The 6,953-nt window shown below is 41.9% G+C and overlaps 1 pseudogene; it reads left to right on the top strand.

Annotated features, from left to right (window-relative positions):
- The first annotated feature begins 4,767 nt into the window (after positions 1-4,767).
- LOC146615816 (zinc finger MYM-type protein 1-like) lies at positions 4,768-6,712 on the top strand (annotated as a pseudogene).
- Positions 6,713-6,953: the final 241 nt, after the last annotated feature.

Raw genomic sequence — 6,953 nt, 5'->3', positions numbered from 1 at the left:
ATGTTGTGGTAGGTATGAAAATAACTGTACAGCAGATGAACAGGATCTGAAAGAGTAATTAATATAAATGCTTTTTACTTTCCTTCCATTTTCCACTTTCAAGTTTCTTGCTTGATCAACATGTACTGAGGAGATAAGGAAAGTGGAAGGAAAGTAAAAAGCGCTACATCAGACAGCAGAACAGAACAGAATCAACTTCCTGGGATTTCCTTACCTGGATTATTGACCATGGATCAATACATCACTTGCAAATATTTCCTAAGTAGCACTAACTAGCAGTAGGAATGCCATTGGTTTTTCAGGCACTAAAGTTTCACATCAGTTCATCCTGATTTTTTACAGTTTATCTTAAGAAGCATCAGTGAACGTCTGTACCAGATGTCATTCAAATTGATTCAAGGTACTGATTCAAGATATTTGTATCAGTAGAACAACATTGCCATCTGTTGACTCATGTTACTGCAACACATTCTCACTCCTAGAAACATGTAGATTACAATACTGAAAAAACTAGTCATATTTTAAAGCAGCATTTACCTTTACCATCATTGTCCAAGGCAAAGGGATGGCCCTTTGGGATCTGCCTTCAAGGAGAAATCTTAAAAAGACTTGGAGAGGAGTAGCAGATATCCAGTGGTGGCAAAAGCACAGATACATGTTTTAAAATCATAAAACGTTGAAGTGCAGATTCAACAGATTTACTCAAGTAAAAGCAGAAAAGTACAGGCTCTGAAAGATACTCAGTCTAAGAAAGCAGCTCTTTGAATGACGTATTTTGTGCAAACCTCACTGAAACTTTCCTATAGTGATATACTAACATTAGTATGTGGCAATGCAAACTTTCTTTCAGTTTGCCAAATCCAGGAACAGAAAAGTGAACACGATCAGGGATTAAAGAAAGATTTGGCAGTTTGGGGGAACAATAAGATCATGTAAGAGTCAATATCTGTGAATTTCCCAACACTGATACAAATCTTTTCTTAAAAAAAAATCAGGAAATTACACATAAGCTTTAAATTTACAGTTTATCAAATGCCACTGAGCAGTCCTTACCTTTAAATCTAACATCTTTTCTTTCTCTCCTGTCCTTTTACTTACCTCTTTCTCCATCTTTAAGTGAAGTTAGCGCTCATTCTGTTTCTCTCCTTGGGAAATATAACATCTGGACCTTTAGCTATCAACACAATGGGTGACAAAATGCACACAAACACAAACGCTAGATTTGGAATGACCTGCCACTTAAAAAAACGTTACTCCCTTTATGTTCACACCTCTTCAGTAACACCAGCTAGATACTGAAGCACCTCAACCACAACCCATGGACAAAAATGCTGTTCAGTCCAATTTAACCCTGAGTATAGCACTATAAATTATGCATACATTATATGATTTTTGCCTTTCTCACTCCTTTGTTTGCAATAAGTAAGTGATTAATGCACCAATATGACTTCTCTGACCTTTGATTACCATCGTTAGACTTCCTGTGATAGTGACACCAATACAGCAATTTTGCCTGTGGTCTCATTGCTTGTATTTCAGCAGAAGACGGGCTCCTGTTGAAATCTGTTGCACATCCAAGTAAGCTGAAAAATGATGCTAAAGAGGGTTTTGGTGTATCACTTTGTGTGTTTGGAGTAAGACCGGGATAGACGCTAGCATTCTGTGTATTCAAGGCAAACCTCTAAAAAGTTAAACAGGAGGCATTTAGGTAAAGAACGCAGATAATACTCAATAAACAGCACAATTAGAAAGGAAGAGCTTCATTTGAGGTGCTGAAAATATAATTACTACACTGGTGTATATTCATCTTCATGTCATTTTTATACACACAAAGGATACTCTGGAGATCTGTTCCCCCACCCACGCTGTGAACCCAATTGAATTTTTTTTTAAAATTCAGAACCTGTGAGGAGAGGGTGAATGAATCCATTATCCTGCTAATTAAATTCAAATAGTGGAAAGCTGTTGAGTGAAATCTTTTTTTTTCATTCATATCACGTTTATGCTGCCTCTCATCATGAAACAGTGATAAGAGACATCCATTTATATACAAATGGTCTGAGGTACGCTGTGGAAAACAGAATAATCATTGCACCAATCAAAAATGGATTGGAGGGGCCACCTCATCTTCCGCTAGCATTTAAGGAAACGAATGTCAAATTTTATACGGCAGCAGAAGAATGCACACTTCCACTTGCTCTTGTAGACATGCACGAGCACTGCTTCCTCCTTTAAGCATGTGGAGGAGGGACAAACAATCAAGAGGCACACTATAGGCCAGGGGTCCCCAATCTCAGTCCACGAGGGCCGGTGTCCCTGCAGGTTTTAGATCTCACCCTGGGTCAACACACCTGAATCACATGATTAGTTCTTTACCAGGCCTCTGGAGAACTTCAAGACATGTTGAAAAGGTAATTTATCCATTTAAATCAGCTGTGATGGATTAAGGACACATCTAAAACCTGCAGGGACACCGGCCCTCGTGGACTGGGATTGGGGACCCCGGCTACAGGCTCTCAGATTTATTGCTGTTGCAGTGGAGACAGCCTCAGGAATTGTTATCCCTCTCTTCCCTATTCACGGATGGCGGCTTCATTCTCCATCTCCCATCTCCCAGGCATGACCCCATTCACACGCTCCACTGGCTACTTGCATTGTGGGCAAACGCTGCTGATAGCTGCGCTGCAGAGCCTGGTGAGAGGCTGACCTCACCTCTATCGCTGACACACAGATGAGACTCCAAGAGTGGGAGGGTGGGCTGTCTACGTAAGAGAGAAGGAGGCAGCCACTGGGATGGAAGTGAGAAGAGACAGTTGAGAGAAGTTTAGTGATAGGTGTAAATCTAACTGTATGAGTAGCTTTTCTCTTGACCTCTGTGGTGCAGCATGCAGTCTGAATGACTGCAGCTAGCTTTAGCTGGCTGTCATTACTGTAATCATGACTGTTATTGTCACGGACCTGGGTTTGAGGGACACAGGGTTATTGAATATGTTATGGGCATGTGTATTTTTGGTGCTGCTGTCCCTCGTCTTCCTGGTTTGTGTGTGTGAGGGTGTGTGTACAGAGCGCCGGTCTACAGGCCTGGTGGGTGTGTTCAGCCTGCCGGATTGTTGCATAAGACTCCACGTCAGTGTCTTAGCTTAAGTTAAAATCAGTTTACACATACCTGCGAGAATGTGTGTCTTGGCGGCTGCCTCTGGTATTTTTCCCAGGGAGCACACCAGTGGCGTCGTTAGGCCTATTTTAGGGGTGCTGAAGCCTCCCTAAAATATTCTTAAGCCCCCCTAAATAATTTGGTGGGGGTTTTTTTGGGGTTTTTTTTTTTTTTTAACTTATTCGATTTTTTTTTTTACAGAACTTGCAGACAAATTCAATATAAAGATGCAGGAATATGAGTTTAAAGAAATAATAATATAAACCTGTCGCTATTCACACAAATATGATCATAACTCGGTTGGTCCCTTTCGCTTTACATTGTTAAGGTAGCGTCAGTGCTTCGTTATCCAATCCGTTCCAGTTGTTCACAGGGGACATCCACATGACTGAAAATCCAGTCCTCGTTTTCACTGCTACTTTACACTCCGCTCGTATACACCTGCGGACACACTAGCGTACATGTGGCAAACGGCAAGAAATCATGGATATACGCAAGTTTTTCAAGAAAGTAAGTCTTCATCACTGGCTGGTAGTAACAATTAGTTAGCTCCAGCTAACAGCAGAGAGTCCCATGTAAATAATGAACCAGGTGCTCCCCATTTTGTAAATAAAAACCTGGCTAGCGCACTAAGTTAAATTGTTAGCATAATTTTAATTTCTGTCACTCGTTTTAGCTCTGAAAAATCCAGCTGAGCTCATTCAGGTATGGTTATCATCAGTGGAAATAATAATAATCACTCCATCCCCATTAACCTGTAGGAGTCAGGGCAGAGGAGCACAGAGAGGCAGAGGGGAGAGACGTCTGCTGGAGAGGTGAGTCAAAGGATGGAGTCATTTGTGATGCAGACAGTCTGATTAGAATTTTATGGGACTCAATATGGATATGAAATATGAAACATTTCAGTCACGGTACAACATATAAGACCTGTTTAACTTGAGCTTTTATTTAGGAGAGTCAAGGTTAGAAAGTGGAGAGAGCAAAGAGAGAGATATGTATATAAGTCAAATTAGCCTGACTCACATATTTTTGAGGGTTCTATTTTAATATTACTTCAATTCAAGTAATTTAGTAATATTTTTCAGGGCTTTAAATTGCAACCATTTTAGTCACATGCGTGCTCAAAATATAATGTTTGTAACTTCAAAATATTTGGGAGCAACAAATTACTGTGGAGCGGGAGCAGAAGTCATGATATTAGCAATTTACATTACAATTCAGTATGTTTTAATGTATCTTGAAGGGTGAGGCAGAAGGAGTGGCTGAGGGAGAAAAAGGTCAACAGGCAAGTTCAAGTCAGAGAGAGCAAGGAGAGACAGAGGAGCTGCAGCAAATGGATCGAGAGGCAGAGGAAGATCAAGTTATTACAGAGAGAGGAGAGCAAACAGGCCAAGAGAGGGAAAATGATGAAGCAGCTGCAGCAACTCATTCTACTACAGGGTTTGATTTAGGTGACAAAGACACAGGGCCCAGACAGGTGAAGCTGAAGAGCTATCCACATGATACGTTTGGTACACAGAAGCGAGCATTTAACCACAGCTGGTTTGAAAAGCACAACTGGTTAGAATATTCAGTCAACCAGAGTGCAGCTTTCTGCTTCCCATGTAGAGTGTTTGGCAAAAACATCAAACATGATAGTTTGGTCAGTAACGGTTGCAAGAACTGGAAGAAAGCTTTAGTCATCTTTGGCAAGCATGAGATGGCACAAACACATAAGGACAGTGTTGTTACATGGAAAAGCTACCAGGGAACTAGCAAACAGGGAAACGTTGCACAGATGATAGCAACTGCAAATGTGAGTGAGATAGTCGAAAGAAGAGAGTATCTCAGACGAATTGTTGCAGTCACCTCTATGTTAGGGAGACAGGGACTCCCTTTTCGTGGTCATGATGAAGGTGAAGACAGCCCAAACAGAGGGAATTTTCTTGCATGCATGGAGCTTTTGAAGGAGTTTGATCCTTTTCTTCAAAAACATAATCCCCCATCAAATGCACAGTATATCTCACCAACATCCCAGAATGACATGATTGACTGTTGTGCCCAGGAAGTTACTAGTGTCATTGTATCTGAAATGACAAAGTCTAAAGTCTATTCCATCATGGTGGATGAGGCAAGGGATAAAAAGGCAGAGCAGTTAGCTGTTTGTGTCAGGTACGTGTCAGAGGGGGCAGTGAAGGAGCGTTTCCTTGCACTTGCAGAGATAAAATCATTTGATGCCCAGTCCATTGCAAATGAGATTCAGCAGCAGATCCAAAACTATGGTCTTGCAGAGCTTAAGTGTGTAGCACAAACATATGATGGTGCAGCCGTTATGAGTGGCTCCACTGGAGGTGTACAAGCACATTTTAGAAGGCTCCATCCTGAGGCTATCTATGTGCATTGTTATGCTCATCAACTCAACCTGGTTTTGTGCAATACTTGCAAGGCTGTCCCAGAGGCTGTGGAGCTTTTCAGCTTGTTGGAGTGTGTGTATTCTTTCTTCAGCACCTCCCTAGTCAATCATCATAAGTTCATGGAGACTCAGGCAAAGCTTGGATTGACAAAAACTGAGCTTGTGCAACTTTCAAACACTCGCTGGGCATGTCAGTTGCGATCAATCAGTGCAGTTCTTGAGACATTGCCTGCCATTTTGGAGTGCCTATCTGCAATTGGATCCCCCATAGCTGTTGGTCTCAGAGCAAAGCTCTACAAGTTCTCAGCAGTCTATGCACTACTGATGTTTCAGTCGATTCTGTCTGTAACCGAAGGACTCCACAAATTCCTGCAGAAAGAGACTTTAGACCTGGCAGAAGCTTTTATCTGCAAACAAGCTGTGTGTGACACACTTAAGGGCAAACACTCAGATGCATTTGCTACAGAGCTGTATGAGAAAACCAAGGCCCTGTGTAACACCCACAGTATCCCTGAACCAGGTGCCAAGACAAGGCACAAACAGAGGAAAATGGAGGATTTTGTCCTGGAGGCAACTGTGGGTTCACGCACTGAATTGAACAACTCAGACACATTGAAAAGAGAGTTACTTTTCCCTTGTGTGGATCGGGTGGTTGGCGAGCTTGATCAAAGATTTTGCAGTGTAGATGCAGGGCTGCTAAAAGGCGTCCAGGCATGCAGTCCTAAATCTGAGAACTTCTTGAGTGAACCACACTAGAATGAACTTGCAAAGCACTACAGACTTGACCTGAAAAAAGAGGAGGTTCTGGTGGCCAGAAACTTTCTTACCCGGAAAACAGAGGCTGGATGTCCACCCAAAAATATGTTGTCTGTGTACAACCTCCTTGATTCAGACATGTTTCCCTCTCTGAAGGCAACCATCCAAGTTGCCCTAACAGTGCCTGTCAGCAGCTGCTCGTGCGAACGGTCCTTTAGTGCACTGCGTCGGCTGCACTCCTGGCTGCGTCAAACAGTGGGTCAGAAAAGACTTCACAGTCTTGCAGTCATGTCTATTGAAAAAGACACGCTTCAGCATCTGAGTCACAACAGAGTGATTGACCGATTTGCCACTCTTAAAAACAGACGTCATTCTTTGATGCTTCCACCCACCAAGTAACTGGTGATTGCAGCCAGAAAAATGTACTTTTTTATTTTCAGTTTTTTTCTTGTTATTGATGCGGCAAACACATTTCCTCTGTTTTCTTGTTGTACTGTATTATAAAGCAGACTGAAATAAAACAATAGATCTATTGGTGGCCTAGGATGTTTAATCTGTCCAAAAAAGTAGGAAAACAATTTCTCAGTCTTTGTTTTCTGTTTGTGAAATTTTGTGCTCATTCACTACGTTCGTTCATGTCGTGTGCATCTC

Source organism: Diplotaxodon limnothrissa, linkage group LG16 (assembly GCF_057381915.1).
Source record: "Diplotaxodon limnothrissa isolate DT_005_m linkage group LG16, D_limnothrissa_male_GT1.1, whole genome shotgun sequence".
NCBI classification, from domain to species: Eukaryota; Metazoa; Chordata; class Actinopteri; order Cichliformes; family Cichlidae; genus Diplotaxodon; species Diplotaxodon limnothrissa.
The sequence above is the reverse complement of the archived record's forward strand: the minus strand, read 5'-3'. Positions and strand labels throughout refer to the sequence as shown.